Source organism: Chionomys nivalis, chromosome 6 (genome assembly GCF_950005125.1).
Source record: "Chionomys nivalis chromosome 6, mChiNiv1.1, whole genome shotgun sequence".
Lineage (NCBI taxonomy): Eukaryota > Metazoa > Chordata > Mammalia > Rodentia > Cricetidae > Chionomys > Chionomys nivalis.
Genome location: NC_080091.1, coordinates 83,738,337 through 83,760,449, shown reverse-complemented (window position 1 = coordinate 83,760,449; position 22,113 = coordinate 83,738,337).

Here is a 22,113-nt window from a genome sequence, read left to right as displayed (position 1 = left end):
AAGCAATATCCCGAGTACAATATATGTTGTTGTGTGTAAATGTATAGATATTGAACAGTAAGACCTGAAGTTTCACAGTCCTATTCAGATTGAGTTGAATAATGAGCATTTCATCAAGGCAATGATATTTAAAGCCCTTTACATACATTGAGTAGTTTTTTGAGGATGAGGAGACTTTTAACATATAACTGATATTTAATATTATTATCAAGTCAACATGACAGAAGTCAATTTAATTTGCTTAATATGACAAATCTCATTGATATTTGGATAGTTTGAAAATATATTATTTAACTGTTAAAATATTCAGTAAAGGATTTCTAGAATCTAAGCCATTTTGATTTGCCTATGAGAACATTAAAGCTTATTGTGTTGCTTTGAATTTAATCTTATTTTTCCTTATATCTCCTTATTCACATTTCCAATCATAGTTTTGCCACATGCCTAAGTAAAAATTTTCTACTGAGAAAATGAGTTTTGAAAGCAGGTAATTATAAGTACAATAAAGTGGGCCATCCCTGTTGCACACCTTTGCTTGTAGACCTCAGATGAAATTTTTATCTGAGGCTAAGTCCTAAATTTTCCGGGACAGAATTCTACTCTGGAAGGTGAATGTGCCTTACAAGAATGAACCACCTTGGCAGTACTTTCCTATTAGTATCTTACTAGTAGCTTCCTAGATGAAATGGGGTACAATAAAACTACTGATAAGATAGCTCTTTCCAAGCTGTCACGCTCTGATGTGAGTTAAGACAAATTACTGTTCCACACTGAAGGAGAAGACCTTAACTTTATAGCCACAGGCTAGTCAAAGATAAAGTCTCCCAAAATGTTGGGTGGTGAATGAATAACAAGAGGTAAGGTAAGTTAGCTTCAGGATGCTACATAATTTCATACACTTATGTAAAAATCTCAATATACTAATACACTCACAGAAGAACATGCATACATATGTATACTCACAAAGTAATTACATCATTGGATGTCATTTAGTATGCTTTCAAGATTCATTCCCCATCTCCCTGAGTATGGAGTATTTATTCTCTTCTTTGCAGTCACACTGACAGGTGGAGCAGCTCAGCTGAGTCCCTATGGAGCATTTGCCTTTAAATGGAAGATAGCATTTCCCCCAGGTGTCCCTTTCCAGGGAGAGTTCACAAAGAATAGTTATTTAATAAAAGCATTAATACTTGACCTTCCTGTTCTAAAATAGTTGATGCTGTGAGGCTAGCCCAGATAGAGATTATTTTTTGACTAGTCAATTGTCTTATTGTTTGATATAGGAAATAAGATTATTTAAGAGCATAGTATAGACGGATACATTTCTTACAAGTTCTTCTTCATCTCAAAGTCCATATCCTAGTGTTCCTTTGTTTTTGTTTTTTTAATGGTTGAATTATAAACCACAGCAAGTATAACAAGCAAGATCAAGGCTGAGTAGGAAATGGGATCTTAGAAAATAACATGGCTTTTGGTTAGCTATTGGTAATTTTCTCTTTGAATCATTGGTTACTCAAATTGAAATCATCCATCTGTGTAATCATACATATGGAGCAAACCAGTGGAAGTTGCTGAGCTCACCAACTGAAGTTGTCGACATTGGTGCTTCAGAAACCATAAGTGGCTAATAGTTAAACAGGAAGAAGATCATGACTGTATTGAATAGAATTCTGTAGAGAGGATATAACTTGTTTTAAAAAGACAGAGGCAGGCATTCATATGTTTTCGTTTTTGTTTCCTCTAGACCTGTAAAGATTAGATAGTTCTCAACCATATAGTGCAGATCCACACTACACAGCTTTCCAACTCTCAGACAAATTTTGGGTCTCTGAGACCCCTTACACCCTATGTAACAAGGTTTTTACCAGTGACCTAGATTTTTAAAGAAAATGAAGTCTAACTCTTACAGCAACTTTCACATTAATGAATTTTGTTCCTTATAAATGAAAGAAAGTGAATGTGAATAAACACAATGCAGATAATGCAGCTGAACACTCACCTACCATGCAGTTAGGGTGTAAGTTTTGACTTTAGTGCAAGTCACTTTCATCCACTGCTTTCTTAGTTGGAACACACCATTCTACCTTCTGCACATAAAATTTCACACTACCATTGCTAATGTAATGATTTCCAAATGTTTGACAAGTTCTGAGAATTTCAGACCTTTTAGTTTCATAATTATATATACATATATAATTGTATACATATAATTATGAAATTATATATTTATATATGATGTAATATTGTTATTTGGTTGCTATCAAATGCAGCTGAAAGCCAGTCCATTCCTTTTCTCCACCTTTTCTAAACGAAGGTGAAAAAGTCGTACGTTAGTATGAAAGAATCCTGAAAACTAGTTTTAACAGTTCCTGGAAGTGCGGTGTTGGAACTCAGTACATGCCAGCCTCAGCTCATCAGCATCTGCACGAAGAGAATACTTCACTTTGTCTCATGAGTTTACCCAGTGCCAGATGCTATAAAATCGCTGTGAGAGATTACGTACTGGGGGCACATGGAGACCTTGCCAGGAGAAACACAGAAAACTTTTTATATAACCCTATGCTAATTAATAAGAATCCTGTAGTTTGGAAATTTGGAGAGTGCATGTGTGTGTGTGAGTTTGTGTGTGTGTGTGCATGTGTGTGTGTCTTTAAATATATCCTAAGAAAACGTTTGTTCCCAATAGTAATATTCATCCCACCACAGCCACAGAATACTGTAGAAATCTCATTTAGCTTTGCCACACATGTTTGTAATAATGGTAATTTGGCTGGCTAGCGTTCTAAATTTCAATAGCATGGCAATCTTTGCTGGCACAGTAGGTAGCAGCCATCCATGTGGGTGGGTACATGATTCCTGGCAGTTTACCTCATTTGTAAATAGTAGTGGCCAAGAATTCTGGTTTGCAAGTACTCTCACCTCATTTGGAAATATTAAATTCCTTGTAACAGTTCATTTCCTGTAGAAAGTAAAGTCAAAAAGATTTAAAATCATGGCAGGATTCATTCTTCCTACAATTTTATTTAAGCAGACATATTCTGTCTTCTCTGTCACTTATGTATGCATAAAAACAAAATTGCATGTGTCACTGGGTGTCATGTGATGTTTACCTACAGTATATACTGCAAAGTTTATATTAAGCTACATATATCTATCAATCATTTCTTCCCAGTGAGGATATTCAGAATCCTTTTTTTCCTAGATTTTGAAATCTAGTACATCCATTTTTATTATTGACAAGGTCCTTTTGTGCAATATAACATTGAATTTTGCTGTTTTCTTGCTTTAATTTAATATTTACTGCTCAATCTTTACACAGATCTTTCTCCATATTTTATTACTCTTTCCTCCATTTTCTACAGAGCTGTAGAAAACCTGACTTCCTGACTGGAGTCTAGAGTTCTAAAGGAAACCAGTTATCTAACAGAACTGCCAATACATTATTTCTTATTATTTTTATGCTCTTAGAGATCAGCTCATGAAACAAAATATCAGATGATTTGCTTTAGTATAAATTTTACCTGAAAACATCTGGTGTTTATCACCCTGTGATGATTCTGCTCAAACTACCTTTATGCCAAAAAGCAGAGCAAAAAGAAATTGTCTCTTTAACATTTTAGGGTTTTTCTTTTTCTTTTTTTTCTTTTGGTGTTTGATGGTACGTTAATTTTGATTTTAGAAAGAACCCCAAATTTTGCATTTAAAAGTTATTTTAATTGTAGTCAAGTAGCTTTAACTAAAACACAGTACAAAACGCCTAAAATTGTTAATTTCCTTTGATAACCATTATTCTAAACATCCACTCTAACAGTATAGGCTGATTTCAAAATTCACTTCTGGACTTTTTAAAAACTGAACAATAGCAGGTCATAAACAAGAGAACTGTAAGAAACTAGGGTTCTACTAAAGGAGTTATTTAGATGAGAAAATCATGGCTTCATATTAGCACATCTGCACCTTGACAATCAAATGTACGAGCACATTATAATTCCAATGAATTATGCAAAATGCTAATTAAAAAGTCAAATTTACTAATCATCTCTCAGGGTCATACTGAAATTAAATTTGAGTTAAGGACAAACAATTCTATGAAGTGAGATTTCATCATGTAGATTTTAAAACTGTTTAGAAATGTATACCAGAAAAAATAATTTTTGTTTTTATTTAGATGCTAATTGATTTCACTATGGTTCAGCCTATCAAAATTATTGATTACTTTTTTATGAATTATAGCTATATATTATAACCGTGTATTTCAGAGAAATATTTTATAAATGTAGACAATTATAGTGAATGTTGGCCTGTTTGTTAAAGTGAAAACTGGTTAAGCAGTGGAAATCTTTCATCTAGTTTCTTGTTATGTAGGGAATGGTGAACTTATAACAGTAATTGAACAAAGGGCCTCATCCATACTCGAGGGACTTTCAATCACTGAATTATAGCACTGACACCTTTAAAAATCTTTATTTTCTTTAAGAGTGGGTCTTGATAAATTGCAACATCCTATCTGCAGTTTATGATTGTCCTGCCTAACTCTCAAGAGTACCAGTTATTCTACTAGTGAGCTACCACACTGTGTTTCTCATTTTGTTTCCTGTATGGGTATATAAGGCGTTTTCACATTTCATGAGTGTAGTATTTTCTCTTTCTGAAATATTTCAAAAAGTTATCATTACTCAGTCAGAAAATATTTGCTGTTGGGTTTACTCCCCAATATCACACAGGACAACCATGAAACATGGTGTCCCAGTATATATATATATTCCTTAGAACATCAGAATACATAGAATTTAATACCATAATTTTTGATACAAATAACTAGTTAGTAGAGACAAATGGACAGACTGAAAAATTGAAAATATATAATTGTACAAAATTATATTTTGTAGTAATTTCAATGCCTTTCAAATATCTGATGAAAGATATCATGCTTCAAATTTATGTCTTTTTATCAATAGAAAACTATATGATATCAGTAAAGACAGAGAAATTCTACTTCTATTCTTTGTATGTAAACCATTCGCATCGTTGTAGGTCACTTTAATAAATAAAGTGAATAGGAACAAAGAATTTGGACCAAAAACACATTTTTCTGTTTTTCTTTTTAATTGGATGTAATCAGATAAAATAGTCTGTCACTGACTCTCACCAGTACACAGAAACAACATGCATCAGATGAGAATTCATAAAGACATATGTTGGATTTGTGGCAATACCATGTTTATATTCTTACAAATAAAGCTTACCTGAAGATCAGAGAATGGAGGTAGCCACTAGTTAACCATAGAGGTCTGGATGTTTTTGATCCTACTGCACGTACTGGCTTTGTGGGAGCCTAGTCAGTTTGGATGCTCACCTTACTATACCTGGATGGAGGTGGGTGGCCCTTGGACTTCTCACAGGGCAGGGAACCCGGATTACTCTTAGGGATGATGAGGGAGGGGAATTTGATGGGGGAGGGGGAGGGAAATGGGAGGTGGTGGCAGGGAGAAGGGAGAAATCTTTAATAAATAAATAAATAAATAAAAAATAATAATCTGATAAAAGAAAAAAAGAAAAAAGAAAGTGATATAGCTAGGCGTAGAGAGTAATATAAAGTGGGAAGAGACAGGAGCTCAGCACTTTTTCGGCTGAGGAGTGAGTAAGGTAAGAATTGACTGTGGCTTACTCCTTTCTCTCTCTGATACTGGCTCTGGGTTTTTATTATTTAGAATTTGCGTACCATGGATTAGATTCAGGTCATTATGTAGTGGTATTTCTTTTGTATTGTAACAAGTGAAATTTGTCTGAAGATCACAGAGTGAAACAGCCCCATTGGTCAGCCTTACAGACCAGGCAGTGATGACACACACCTTTAATCCCAGTATGCACTGTGTGAGGGAGAATCCAATTAGTTGTTTTATAAACTGAAGTTTCTTGCCTTTGGGACATTTGTTTCTTATCGCTCCAAAAATGTTACATCAAGCTCTTTGCCAATATTTATTCCCTTACCATAATGGGGAAATTGCAGCATTAATAAAATATACCACGATTTCTGCTGGGTCTGTTCCTGCTAATTTTCCTTTCATATTCAATCCAGAAATCTTTTCTACATAGGTATTTAATTTTTACTCTGTTTTTGTGGCAATATATATCCTCTCTAAACCATCACCTTCTCTCTGTATAAGAATTCCTGTGGAAGACTGCATGGACATTAGTATGTCTAGGATACAATCAAGCTCTTGCTCCAACAGGTCCACATGTGCATTTGAACTTCAGAAAAAAAAATAATCTAATAACATACTGGAGGAAAAAAAGAAGAGAGTATATTTTTATAAAATGTGATTATTATAGACATGATAAACAATATTATATTCCTCATAGATATACATGTAGGAAAAATGATGAATCTATACCATACATGGACAAGGAGTTACCACCACTGGAGTGTATTAATCATGAATGCTAGTGAGAGTAAAAATACGTGAAGTTTAAAATATATAGTGTTCTTTTCTTTGAAAATGTATGAAAGAGTTATGATAAATTACTAGAATTCTGTAAAATGTACAATAATTGCACAATTTTAAGTATATATAAAATGTAGTTAATATTTCCATATATTAGGATAATGTCATTATCTTTAAAATTCACTAAATAGCATTAAAAGTTATCTATATTGAACAATAGCCACAAATAGAACTTATGTTCAATAATGATAAGATCTTTTATCATTTTTGTCTATTACCAGAACTGCTTTAATTATATATGTATATGTGTGTATATATATATATATATTTAAATTCTTTGGCAATTTAATACAAATTTTGATAATATTTACCACTTTCCACCAAATTCTAAGACATTTACCACCTATTCGATTACCACCCAAACTGATATCAAAAATTTCACAATATTTGAGTACATACACAGGTTAACATGACCTATATGTTCTAGGGTGTGTGACTATTCACTGGAACGCTTTCTACCTAGTTGATATCACAGGTTTAAATCAAACTGTTTCCTTGTCTTTGTGACTACCAAATACAAATAGCTTCTTAGGTATGAGTGGGATCTTTGTAAACATATCCACCCTTGATGCTGGGATTTTGTCTCCTTTGAGCTTTCATAGCTTGTCAGACAATCGTGATCTCTGTAAATTCATATATGCAATTGCTCTGTGCTTTCTGGAAAACTATAATTCATTGTAGTCATCCACCTCCTCTGTCCTTTTCAACCCCTTTTTCTGTAATTGTTCTGAACTTTTGTGTGGTGATATTTTACTTGTATTTTAATAAATAAATCTTGCCCGAAGATCAGAGAGTAAAACAGCTGCCCTGGTCAGCCTACAGACCAGGCTTGGTGGCACACACTTTTAAGCCCAGGAGCCACACTAGATTTCCATAAAAACCATAGTAGTGGTGCACACCTTTAATCCCAGAATGAGAGAGGAATATAAAATGAGAGGAGACAGCTCTAACACACAGTCTCATTCTGAGTATTCCTAGAGGCAGGAACATCATTTGGGTTGAGGTAAAGGTGAAAGCCAGTGACTGGCTGCTTTGTTTTTATGACCTTCAGGTTGAACTCTAATTTCTGTCTCTGGGTTTTTATTAATCATGCTAATCATTGGATGCCTTAAGTCTAAATTTGTTGTAGAATCTTGGTCTTTTTGATTAAATAACAGCAATTTACTGTTATGGTGTTAGCCATGGGTGTTAGATTACATCTAGTGAACTTCTCTTTTCAGTTTCACTTGCAATGCTTTCTCATTATTAAATTTAAGTGCTTATCATAGGCAATTCTATAAAATGAATAGTGTTCCAACACATATTTGTAAGACTGAAATTCTGTCTCTGTCATCTCTGTTTCTGTCTCTGCCTCTCTCTCTCTCTCTCTCTCTCTCTCTCTCTCTCTCTCTCTCTCTCTGTCTCTGTCTCTCTCTCTCTCTTCCTCCCTCTCTTTCTCCCCATCTCTGTCTCTCTGTCTGTCTGTCTGTCTGTCTCTCTCTCTCTGTCTCTCTGTCTCTCTGCAATGATAAGGTCGATTCTGCCAGACATTTTCATGCCAATACTGGTTATTTAGTCCATAATTTGCTCTAATTAGTTCTCTCATTCAGTTGTAAAGTTCTTTACCTGCAACTGAGAGACACTAATGAATGTAAAAAACCTCCACTATTGGGTATTTGAAAATATCAGCTGGTTCCTGTTAATATAACCATTACCAATGAGTTATAAGCCCCTTAACTTTGATCAGAAATGGTTTAGGAAAGTAAGATTAAGTTGAAACTTGCTGTGTAATTACAAGAATCAGTGTCTACTGACAATATCTTCTATGTATCAGGGATCATAAGAAAATTCTACACTTAAAATAATAACTAAAAAGAATAGGCTTAGGATTCAACTTTTGTTATATAGGATATTTGTGGCTGTTGATTATATGACTAGAATACTCTACAAAAACCCAAACCTTCTGTGTTACTGTGAAATTTTGTATAACAATGGAATGAAACCATTGTTGTGTGGGTCCATATGTGAACATATTTGTGAGTGTGTGTGCATTATGTGTACATGTGTGTTTGTGTTTTTGTGCAAAGGTAGAGGACAGATGCTTTGGACGTTTACTGATCTTTCTCTTCATTCTTCTTGGGAAGTATCTCTAAATTAATCATAGCATCCTCAGTATAAATACTCTTTAGGCAATTACTTGTGGGGTCCCTTGTTTCTGCCCAGATGTTCTCATGGATAATATGTTAGCAGTGTAAGATGGAAAGAATCCTCTTTTAATTCTTGCAGGACAATGTAAGTCTTCCTTACATCCTCTTTCTCTCACTGTCTTTCTCTCAAGTAAAGTCTTTTTCTCATTGAAGGATTTCTATTTGAGGGACAGGAATATCCAACATAGAACTCAGTGGTTCTCAACCTTCTTAATACTGTGGCTTTTTAAGTTTCTCATGCTGTGGTAACCTCCAAATATGAAATTATTTTTGTTGCTACTTCATAACTGTAATTTTGTTACTCTTTTGAATCATAATGTATATGTTTTTTGATGGTCTTAGGTGACTCCTGTGAAAAGGTTATTTGACACGCAAAGAAAGGGGTTGCAACCAGTAGGTATAGAAGTACTAGCTTAGATGATGTTGATCAAAATAACAGGTTCCATTCTTCAGACAGTTAAGAAAAATCAATAAAATTAATTTAAGCATTCTATTAGAGCCTTGAGGACTCTTTATGAAAAAGATACAGTTTGAAAGGATTCTAGGAAGGTAATGTAAACCTGGAGTTTACTGTAAAGTTGGTTTTAGGAAGACTGATAATGTTTATAAAGCAGTCCAATAGCAATATAACTCTAACAAAGTAGTAACGAAAGGCTAAACCATGATATGGTCACCACCTAGTTATGCTGTATCTGTAACACTGTAATTCTGTGAAATTATTTTACCAGGTACAACACATATCCAGAATGGAAAAAAGTGTTAAAAGTGCTCCAAGGCTTTAGATATCATTATATCCAGTCAATCTAAGTGTTGTTTCTGTACTTTCCTTCAAAATACAAGAAATCACAATTTCTATCTTCTATTTATATTTCCTTATTTCTTGTTAACTATGTCTATATTTTAGTCCCTACTTATTAAAAGTATATCTTTTGTTTTAATTAATTTTCAAAGTGATTGGTAAAATATGTTCTTCTCAAAGATTCATTTAAAAATAGCTTGGTACAATAATGCTTCCTTTAGCTTGGTTTTAGTGACTAAGATAATCAGTGAAAAGAGTTGGATGAATGGAGTGTAGCGGATCACAGTTGGAGGTTCTCTCTGGTTTTGAAAAGGATTATCATGGAATTGACAGAACCAGGAGTGAGACCTCCAAAAGAGAGTGTTGAATACCAACAGAGGTTAATATGTGATGTTGGAAGTATAGTAGTATCTACAGTTCTGACTAAACACTGTTTACACTGTACCAGGAAACCCACAAATATAAAATCACGGAGAAGAGACTTTCAGCAGTTTCCAGTCAAACATAGACCTTGATGTTAATATTGTCAACAAATTGAGATTTTAACATTATAAATTCTTATGCTAAAAAATAAAAAAGCCTCGATGACTTATTTCCAAATGACACAATTATGTATATATACATACACATATATATATATATATATAATCTTAAATTTAAAATTTCAGAAGAGATATCTGATATGTGATTCCCCTCTATATGCTGTGAATATGTTTCATTACCACTAGATAATAAAGAAGCTGTTTTGGGCCTATGGCAGTGCGGAATAAAGCCAGACAGGAAATCCAAAAAGAGATATAGAAAGAAAGTAGACAGAATCAAAGAGACACCGTGAAGCTATAAAAGAAGACAGGTGCCCCTGGACCTTATTGGTAAACCACGAGCCTCATGGTAAAATATAAAGTAATAAAAATGAGTTAATTTAAGATATAAGCGCTAGCTAGAAATATTCCTCAGGTGTTGGCCAAAGAGTACATAGTTTCTCTGTGTATGATTATTCGGGTCTGGGAGGCTGGGAAATGGACAAGCTCTCTCTGCCTACAAAAGTCTAAATTGAACATGTTTTAATTCTTCAAAAATTAGTATTGTATGGGGCTGGGGACAGCTTCGAGGATGAGCATTTGTTTGAAAGTAAATCCATAACACCCATTTAAAGATATCAGCATATGCACACAAGCTTGTAACCTTAGTGGTGAGAACAAAGACAGGTTAGTTCTGAAAACTCATTACTCATGCAGTCAGCCAGTTATAATGGCAACCCTCTAGTTCTCTGAGAAACTCAAAAATAAAGAGGGGAGCAATATAGGGAGACACCAAATGACCTGGTATAGAAGGTCCTTCTGTCTATATGTTGCTTTCATTGGTTAATAAAGGAACTGATTTGGGCTATAGCAGAGCTGTAGGGGAACAGAGATAGGTGGGCAAAACTAAACAGAATACTGGGAAGAATGGAGGGGGTGGCCACCACCGGAGTCAGACTTGCCGGAACTTTGCAGGTAGGCCACAACCTTGTGGTGATATACAGATTAATAAGAATGGGCTAAATTAAGATATTAGAGTTAACCAATATGAATCTAGAGCTAATGAGCCAAGCACTGATTTAAATAATAGGGTTTCTGTGTGATTATTTCAGTTCTGAGTGGCCAGGATGAACAAGCAACTCCCTGCAACAATGACTTGTTTTGGTGTCTGTATACACACACATATTTACAAACACACAAAACCCATACAGATACAAGTTGAAATGCTATTATTTCATATTAACATTATTTTATTGTCTAAAGTGTTGTGATTATTTTTGAGTTTGTTATACTACTCCCTAAAGTCTTGATCTAAGGCACACTTTCCTTCTGATTTTTAAGTCCATTGTGGCATTGTCATGCTTGGATGACCAGGCTCAGTCTGAGTATTATAGCTGTCACTGAGTGTGCCATTGATAACATTGCTGTAGTAGGTGGCAGCCATGAGTAATGAAAGCTAAAAAATTGGGCAGTCACTGTTTTTTATGACACTGGGCTTATCAACTCAAACCTACGCACATATTTTTCTCAAAATGAGTTCAGTAGTACTTCTGGCCTTAGAACTACTCAACTTCTCTACTGTATAAAGAAAGTGCTATACAAACGGAAAATCAATATTATTTTTTGGGCATGTCAGAGAAGTAAGGCTGCAGGCTAAATGTCTCTGCAATTTAGAGAGGGAGGAATCTGGAGATCTGGAGCTCCCAAGTATTTCTTACCAGTGACAGAAGACACTGGAAGCAATGTTTAAATATTAATGATAAGTTGCTGGAGGCTGAGTGCCAATAGCATGAGAAGAGGAAGTCTCAAATATAATTGGAAAAGCAAAAACAGTGTTCAGACTCTTTTCAGGAACCTAACCATGTTCTCAGAGTGAGGATACGAGAAATCCCAGATATGACCTTAGTACAGTGAAACTCAACACTTCTCTCCTCAATAAGTGTTCCAAGGGTATTTTAAGATCATACTCATTTGGGGAAAGGAAGTATTATCCATTTCAGACTGCATCCCTTAAAGAAAATTGTCACCAGGGAAAAGAAACGAAGGAATTGAATTAAAAATGTTGCAACTGGAGAAAATATAATGACTAACAGGAGAGTCAGTCTACTCAGGAAGAATAGAGTTATGACTTATAACCCTGGTTATACATTAGGAGTCAGGTCCCCAACACCCATATAAAAGACTGGGCATATGTTGTGCACCTGTAATACCAAAGCTGAGATGGAGAAAAGAGGGCTCCTGGGGCTCCCTGCTCAGTTGACTTATTCAGTTGGATTGCTCAATGAGAATTTGATAGAGGAGGACTCTCAATATAAACCTCTGCTCTCCACTTGTATATGCATGAAAGGTCATATAAACACACACACACACACATACACAGAGAGAAAGAGAAAGAGAGAGAGAGAGAGTATACGTGTATGTATCACTCTCCAAAACTGTGCACTGCCATATTTAGTTATATAAAATAAATGAGCTATAAATCGACTTCAAAAATGTTTATTTTCGATGCATATTATTAAAGAAAATAAATACAAATGAACAAGTTGCAAAATGTATAATTTAATTTAAAGGACATTGTGTAAGGGTTTAAATGATAGCTGATAATTGAAAATAAACTGTGTTCAGGACTGTTGGTGTTTAGAGGTAGACTCAACACCTGGTGCAGAATGGGATATTTTGGAGTGTTACAAAGTAATGGCGTTTTGAGACACAGCAACGCTCCAAAAATCCAAAGAGGGATGATATACATGTAATGTGGGAGATTGGAGCATGTAAGCAGACATTAGCTAAAAACTAAGGAATTCGAATTATTGATGTATTTTAGTTCTTATTTAATGGTGATATTAATTCATTGGAAATTGTACTATATTAGAATACCAAATTGGTGTGAACAGGTTTTATGTCCTGAATACATTTTGTACTGAAATTATTCTAAAATAAAAATAGTAAACAAAAATGACCAAAAGAAAATACTATATAAAAGTTTACATTTATGTTGGTTCTGTAACCTAGTGAAGGTGGCTGACATTTTCTTTCCTTTAAGGGAAATCCTGATAATTCTTGTCTACTCTGGATCTCTCGCCCATGTGACATTGATACTATAGCTTTTATACCTAATGGACATATGAGCTACTATTTGAAAACATTTTTCTGGCTGTTTTCATTCCCTTCTTCATAAACTTACAAAAACACATAAATATGTTTATTAATAGCTATTTCTAATTATACTAAGCAACATCTATTCCATTGTTGTGGACTGCTTGTCTGTCTATTCACTCCAATCTAGCCAAAATCAGGTCTTTTCTAAAAACAGAACAATCTTTTTTGGAATCATTTTATATCTTGTCACTCTTCACCCAACTTAATTATAGTGTGCTCTGCATTCTTTATCCTTCTTCATTATTATGCTACCTGGTTAGAATTCTGTGGTTAATATGAACAGCAATGTTATTATGTAATTTAACATCAAAATTATGTTAACATGGCCCTTGTGTTAATGTTCCCATTTAGCTATGTCTATGTTCATTAATAAAAAAAAATCAGTTCAGGTGCCATGGCAATATTGCATTGCAGTGACTTCTGTCCAGAAGGAAAATGAACGTATTCAGCTGTGGCATAAACACCAGGTACCAGTGTTGTCGTGTTAAGCAAGTGGAATTATACAACACCTGTTTTTAATTGAGATTGAAAATTGTGAGCTTATAGATACGGTGTGAACTAATTTTTATGTCTCTCAATTAGCACCGTAAGCCAGACCTGCTCTCCTGTGTATATTCTTCTCACTTGAGGTCAGAACTAGTAGGCTATCTTAAAAGTTCTTTTCAATATATTGACTAAGTATAATTTTGGAAATATAAAAACTCCTAAATAGGAAAAACATTCTTAGGATCATTTACCCACTGTTATTAATTAATTACTTTCACTATATGAGTTCTATAATGACAAAAATGTGTATGTTTGTCATGTGTGTGCATGTGTGTATCCCCATATTCAGTCATTCTATAGTCTATTGGGTACTATCATTTGTTCAGTTTTCAGTGCTCACACTATAGCAAAATAAACTGAAAGACTCTCTTCCATTGTGAAAATTATGCTCGTAAGCAAAAATATAAACAAACACACATTGGTAACTCATGTTAATTAAAATAATATACTGTTCTCATTCTGGAAAATTTTATTCTGTGTAGGACTCTCATAAACTGATATCAACTGATAAGCATTTTCTTATTTAATTATACTTTCTATAATATTTTTTATAAATTTTTAATAATTTATTCTAATTATTTATGGTATAACCTTGATAGCTCTTCAGCCTCCCTGAAAATTTCATTCTTATTTTATATTTTATGTTTGGTAACTTTTTAATTTTGCCAAGACAAAGCAGGAAGAAATTTACTAAGTGGAACTTGGTAACCTAAGACAAGGACTTCCCTTTCCCAGAAAATTTTAATAGTTGATAACTAAGTAGACGTGGAAACATCTTTTAGTTGAATCACCATTTGGTTGCTGTGGGAATTTGGTCCAATAAGCCAATGGTATTGTGATATTGTGGTCTTCTCTTGGTACTTGATTGGGTAAAAAAAGAGGAGGAGTTCCCCCTTGAACCTGGCGGAAAGTGGGATCAGAGGAGCAGCTGGTTAAGTTGACCCGGACTCCTTCTTCTGTGTTGTAATCATTGTGCATGGATTTAATTTAATAAAAGCTAAAACAATTTTCAGAATTCATGCTACATTTGCTCCAAAACTGAAGTCAATGACTCTGCTTCTCTTAGAATTTTTTAATAGTCAATAGTTCAGCATCAATTAATCAGAACAAAGAATCCTTCCACCATCCTGAACTGTTGGTAGGGCCAGTCTTGGGCATGTTCAATGCAGATACTTCAATTTCTATGAGTTCAAGATTGACAAGATTGTCTCACGACTAAAAAGTCGAATTGCATAGAACTTGTTTATGTCTCCCAGATGCATATTATTACCAACCCTCTCCCAGGATGTTCCTTGAGCAAGGGAAGGTTTACAAATATCTTGTTTGGGGAAGAACACTCAACTGTCACTTATTCTTAGAAATTTGGTCAATTTTGAGTTCATATCCATTGTCAACCATTGCAAAGAGAGACTTCTCATTATGATTTGAAACAATACTTTTATAAAGGTACAACCATACATATTAACAAAGTAGTTTCCTGCTATGAAAAGTTAAACATATATTCTCTCCTCATGTCAAAATCCCCCAAGGTATTGGCTTTTACTGACCTTGAAGTACAAAGCTCAAGTTCTCTTCTGTGGAGTCTAAAATCAAATTATAGAGCAGTTAGTTGTCCCCATAACAACTGTGCCACTATCACACAAATGGCATGTTTTCCCTTGCAAGGTGCTATTTGGTTCATAGTGTTATTTGCTGGGTAAGACCATAAAATCCTTTCATTGATCAGCAGCCAGTATAGTAACTTCTGGCAACTTTCATGAAGTTTTAACTGACAGACACTTTAGTTGTTACTCATTGTTTTCTCTCTATGGTGCAATCAAGTTATATGTTGTCTTCACCAACATGGCTTTTTTCATTCACTTCTGGTAAACAGAAAAAACAGGAATGGCAATGGGCTATGTGATCTGAGAGCTTCTGGGACCTCTATGATTATCTATGTATTTTGGGGGTATTCCATGCTGGGCACAGGAATATTTGATGATAATCCATAGCTTCTTGCTGCAGTATGATTCATTCATGTTATCTTCCATTTAGCTCATTTTTCAAGCAATACATTTAGTTGGATTACCAGATAATAGATTTGCATATGGCTTTAAGTTCCACTCTAAAAGTTATGAAAAGAAAAAAAAAATCCGGGAAGACAAAAAAAGAAGTTAAAATATGGCAGGTGGTGGTGGCACACACCTTTAATCCCAGTGCTTGGGGGGGAGGCAGAGGCAGGCAGATCTCTGTGAGTTTGAGGCCAGCCTGGTCTATAAGAACTAGTCCAGGAAAGACTCCAAAACTACACAGAGAAACCCTGTCTCCAAAAAACAAAAATTAAAAAAAAAATCCCTAAAAAACAAAAAGACACACATTATTCTGAAGGTACAGAGAAATACAGACAAGTTTGGATGAATCATGAAAATAAGTATAAAAACAGCACCTGCCTACATGTTAACCAAAAATAAACATCAACTCTTTTACTTTTTTACAATTTAAACTAAATATATGTTAATTTCATCATTAAATTTATATTAATTTGCATTAATATATATTTAGATTATATTCAATTGTGTAAATTTATTAAATTTATATTAAGACACATACACATAGAGTGTCTACTGCATTCAAGATATTTCTCTATAGGAGAGCTAGGGCTAAGGATATGTCAGTATCTAAGGGAACATAGAAAGCATTAATACGAGTTGTGAGGAATTTGGAGAGATTTTATCATATAGAAGTGAACTCCAGGGACTCAATGAATTATTCTATTCACATTCTATGGGATATTCGAGTGACTCTGAACTGACTTAAGTAATTCCATTCAACTCTAAAATCTAAATTATATTTTGAAAAATATTTCCTTCAGAATGTCTTTCCTAAAATAAAGATGTTAAGTCAAAGCAATGAAGAAAGCCGAGCATTTAATACTAAACTAAGATAGATGATTTTTTTCATCAATAGTGGGATTAATAATTAATGAAAAGGCTCAGAATATATTCAGTAGAAGTAGACAGACTTAGAAAAATATTAGATGTGGATGAAGAAGCAATGATACCTCATGCATTCAAACCACATTAAGTATCACTAAGACCTGATATTTTTCCTGATTGAGCTTTATTACTGAAGAAATGAAAGTGTTTATGGCTTTTCAATCAGAATTATAATTAGAAAAGGACATACTACTGAAAAACAACAAGAAGAACATATGTATTTTGGTTTTTTAAAAAATACCTGTCTTAAGGGTTTTAGTTCTTCATATAATGTTAAAGAAATGTAAGATGGCTTGTAAGTTTTCACAGACAGGCATATAGAAGGGAAAAGTTGGTTTCTTCTTTTAAATTTTATTAGTTTAGCTTCACACCACACACACATGCATAATATATATGTACATATACATATATGTATTAGCTGCATAATTCTGCCTCTATATTGTCCATTTCCATAAAGTCCAATGAAGTTAACTTTCACATTTGCAGCACAGTTTTAACAATATGGATTTGTATGCTATTATTTACCATAAGAAAGCGATCTGGAATATGCTACTTCTCAGTAATGTAACAGAGGACTTTATAGCTGTTTTGATGAAAAGCAATTTGTTACTTACTGCCTAAGTTTCTTTACAAAAAAGTGTGTATTATGAAGAATAATATATAGAGTGCTATAAATCACTACTATTTCTTGCTACACAATATGGAAATTCAAAAATTTTACAAGTCATTCAAAATCTTTCCATATAGTTTCTGAAATCAACCTGAGTTTGACAGTTGTGTGTAGAATGGATTGTGACATCAGCACTTTGCGGCCTCTGCAAACAACCAGACTCAGACTATGAAGAGCAACACAGGACACTCCAAACTAAAGCTTCAGTTCGGAACCAATGGCTCTATGTTGAGAAAATCATGTTAATTTTGAACCTGTATTTTTTTTTTGAGTGGTAACTAGAGAAATATAAATCTTCTACTACAACAGCAAAAAATATATCTCACATTATAAAAATTTATGCAGGAGAGAATATAACCTAATGAGTCCATTGGATTTCACTGGTAAACATTAATTAAACTGAAAATGCTGCTATATTTTTTCCTTGTCAATGTTAAGCTATGACTTGTTTTCCCAGAAAGAACATACACACTAAAATTAATAGTAAAATAAGTTAACAATGTAATTTGATCCAATAGTCATTTAAACATTGAAGAGTATTATAGAAAGGAAACTTTGGGGGGCTATGAAATATAAAGCCTTTAATTATACCCATAAGCTGACCCCAATCTTTTCCTCAAAAAGGACGAGCTTGTGCTGATACATTCTGTAAGTTCTGCCCACAGTGAAATATGTTTTCCCACACAAAATTTTCTCTTTCCCTATTAAGGAAAGATCTTATACAATATGCTTGTCAGTTTCCTAGCATTACCCATTGAGCTATTGAGCATGCTGGTTACAAAAAATGAACATATTTAGCATTTATATGTTTATTAATACATTTTTTTTCAATTTGGCAAAGAAATATAAATGGCTAGATGTAGGGATAAGTCCCACCCCTTAGGGGGCGTGTTTGCCTCGGGCTAATGTTTACCTATAAATCTGGTAAGCGTGCTCGCAGAGCTTGCTTCTGCTTTCCTGGTCTCTGCAGGAACAGTGGTTCTGTAAGTCTATTTCCCCATTAAAGCTGTATATATTTTTACAATCTGTCTGCATTCATTTATACCATTACATTTGGGTGCCCCGCATTGGGTGCCATTCTGTAGTGGGAGCTGCAGGCTGTTGTTCCTGCTACCCCAGCTCCTGGTCGCCTGGCTAGCTTATGCCCTGAAATAACAACACACAAATTGTATTCTTTTAAACACGGTTTGGCCCATTATATCTAGCCTCTTCTCGGCTAACTCTCGCATCTGGACTAGCCCATTTCTAATAATGTGTGTAGCACCCCGAGGTGCTCTTACTGGGAAGATTCTAGCCTATGTCCATCCTGGGTCAGAGCTTCATCACATCTGCCCTGGCGATGAGCTGCATTGCATCTGTCTCTGAGAGGAGCTGCCCTGCCTCTGAGCTCACTTCCTCTTCCTCCCAGCATTCTGTTCTGTTTACTCCACCCACCTATGTTCTAACCTATGAGGGCCAAGCAGTTTCTTTATTTTTTAACCAATGACCTTCCTCCATCATTTCCCCTTTTTCTGTTTAAACAAAAAAGAAAAAGGAAGGCTTTAACTTTAACATAGCAAAATTACATATAACAAAACAGTTATCAAGTAAAAATTACAGTTACAATATTTACATCTACTTTATCTTTTATCATAACAAAGGAAAACTATAACTAACTATTCTTCAACTCCATCAAAGACTCCAGAAAGATACAATATTACCTAAGCAAACAAGAAATAAACAACTTCCAAACTCTAGAAATGACAGAGACATCTTGCTGCCTGGACAGTCACCCAAAGTTTCTCTGTACCATTGGGACATCTGTCTTCGGCCTACAGGTCCAGAGTTTCCAGCAGACATTTCCATGAAGCAGGAAATTTCAAAGGCAGTTCAGTCACTATCTGCTGTGTCCTGCAGAATGTCTCACAGACTCTTTCATGAATCAGGAACCCCGAAAGATCGTCTCACCTTTAGGCAAGTTCAGTAGTCCTCTCTCTGCGGGTTCTCTGTGTCCAGTTTATGCAATAGTCCAGGAAATAGCAGTTTCTTGCCCAAATGGATATCAAACTCCATAAGGTGCCTCTTTGATGCCCATCTTCTTTCTTCTTGAAGTAGATTGGTGCTGCCAGGAGCAGACGTGTCTCATTGTCAGAAAAACACTAAGTTATTAAAACACTTAAAATGCCATATTTTATAATCTTTGAAAGACATGAAGAATGCCTATCTAAAATATATCTATGTATATCTAGAAAATCTACCTAACATAACTACAAGCTTGACTATTATCAATGATTATCCATTAACAACTTATATATGTTACATTTTTAAATGAACTACACAATCACAATACCTTAATCAAGATCAGAAATACATACATACATATATATACATATAACAAAATTGACCTTAAATTTATATCAACAAAGCAAAACTTATACCAATGTAAATTATCCATATCTATATCATATCTCCCTTTAAATGTAAAAGAACATTTATAAACAATATATGGGAACATGGGCGCAGTTATTTCTCTCCAAACTGCTTCATGCTGAATGGGGGCGCTGTTATTTAGGTCTTTCATGGTATAACCTGTATGCTAGGTTCATCTCCGTTGGCAGTTGAATGAAGTAATTTTCTGAATGTGTTCGCAGCAACCTTTCAGGAGGGTGTGGTCTATCATACCATATTGGGATAGAAACAATCCACAGGGTTTCATCCTCTGTGAAAACAAAAGAAGAAACTCCTTTCCAAAGCATCATGTCCTTAGATCCAAATTTTAAATTCAAGGTATTTTCAAAATATTTGTCTTGGATTAGTTCAGCAGCATTTATAAACATATATCTTTTAGCAGCTGTTGCTCTTTCCTCAGCATTCAAACAATTCAAAGAGCATAATAGCGTACACTATCAAGATTATCTGTGTATTTTCCATCTTTTTGCAGCTTTATTTTAACCTCTATTTTGTTTATTTTACTTTTATTTTATATTCTCTGTATATCTTTGTCCTGGAATAACTCTGTAGACCAGGCTGTCCTTGAACTCTCAGAGATCCCTCTGTCTTTGACTCCCAGGCATTGGGATTAAAGGTGTATACTGCCACACCTTGAATTCAAAGAGGTCAATCTCCCTCTGCCTCCCAAGTGTTGGGATTAAAGGTGTGTACTACCACACCCAGCTACTCTCTTTCTTCCTTATTTTTGTTTTTACTTTAAGAACTTTAACTTTTAGCCTGCATATATTTTTAACCACTGTAAATCAGAAGTTTTTTTTGTTTTTGACACTCTCTTTACTGTATCTCTCTCTGTTTTTCTGACCACATGAGTCTTTAATTTACCAAGCAATCTCAATAGGACTAAAGCCGTGGCTTTGACGGCTGGATCTAGCCCATTCCTTAGCTTTCCAGCCTCATGGTGGAGATACCGGCTGTAGCCATTTTTATTGCCACAAGTCTAAGTCTATGGCATTTCAAGGTCCCTGCCAGCAAGCAAGCTGCAATACTATATCCACAGACAACACTCAAGTCCTCTCTCTGTAGTCAGCCCTCCTGCCTCAAACAGTCAGAGTTTGCCCTGGCAGGACGGACCAGAATGCCAGCATTTTAAAACAGCACAACTTTTTTCCTGCTATGGCTGAAAACAAATAAGCATGCAGTCAGCTTTTATCAATACCATTTAAGTGTTTCGTGCCAGGACCTCTTAATGAACTGCAGGATTTTGCAGCTAAAGCTGAGTCAGGAAGTCTCTCTTAGATGAGAGCGCTTGCTTGCCTCTAGCAAGCAGAGCAGACCCGAGAAATTGCTGCTACCAAGAAAACATGCTTTACTCTCTTCTTTCCCCAGCTTTCTCATGCTTTCTGTGGATTCAGTTGTCCACACGTTGGGGCCCATTCTGTAGTGGGAGCTGTGGGCTGTGTTCCTGCTGCCCCAGCTCCTGATTGCCTGGCTAGCTTATGCCCCAAAATAACAACACACAAATTGTATTCTTTTAAACCGCAGCTCCCACTACAGCTAGATATGTGGATTTTTTGCTTGATTTGATAATGTTTTCTTGTACTAATATTTTTTCATTAAAATAGACATAAAATAGTGTTAGAGAGTGGAAAGATGGCTCAGCAGTTTAGAGGATTGGCTCATCTTTCAGAGGACCTGAGTTCCTACTGCTCAGAAAATCTCTAGAACCTGAAACCATATTCTGGTCTCCATGGATACCTAAAGAAAGTGACTACTACATATACATATAAATAAAATTTTTTAAAGATTATGAGATTAAATTAGCTTCTTGTTTGATTTTCATAACATAGGATAAAACAAAGTGCATATTTAATTATTATTTCTGGAAATGCAGTTTAGTTAGTTTTTAAGATAGCTTAGCAATAGGTAAGTAGTTAATGAAAATAAAATGACTTAAATAAAAGACATTGAGCCTATAATTCGTGATCCTACAGAAGCTAAATAAGAAGGTGAACCGAAAGAAAAACATATAGGCATCCTCCTGGATATTAACCTTCATCAGGCGATGAAAGGAGACAGAGACAGAGACCCACATTGGAGCACCGGACTGAAATCCCAAAGTCCAAATGAGGAGCAGAAGGAGAGAGAGCACGAGCAAGGAACTCAGGACTGCGAGGGGTGCACCCACACACTGAGACAATGAGGATGTTCTATCCGGAACTCACCGAGGCCAGCTGGACTGGGTCTGAAAAAGCATGGGACAAAACCGGACTATCTGAACACAGCGGACAATGAGGACTACTGAGAACTCAAGAACAATGGCA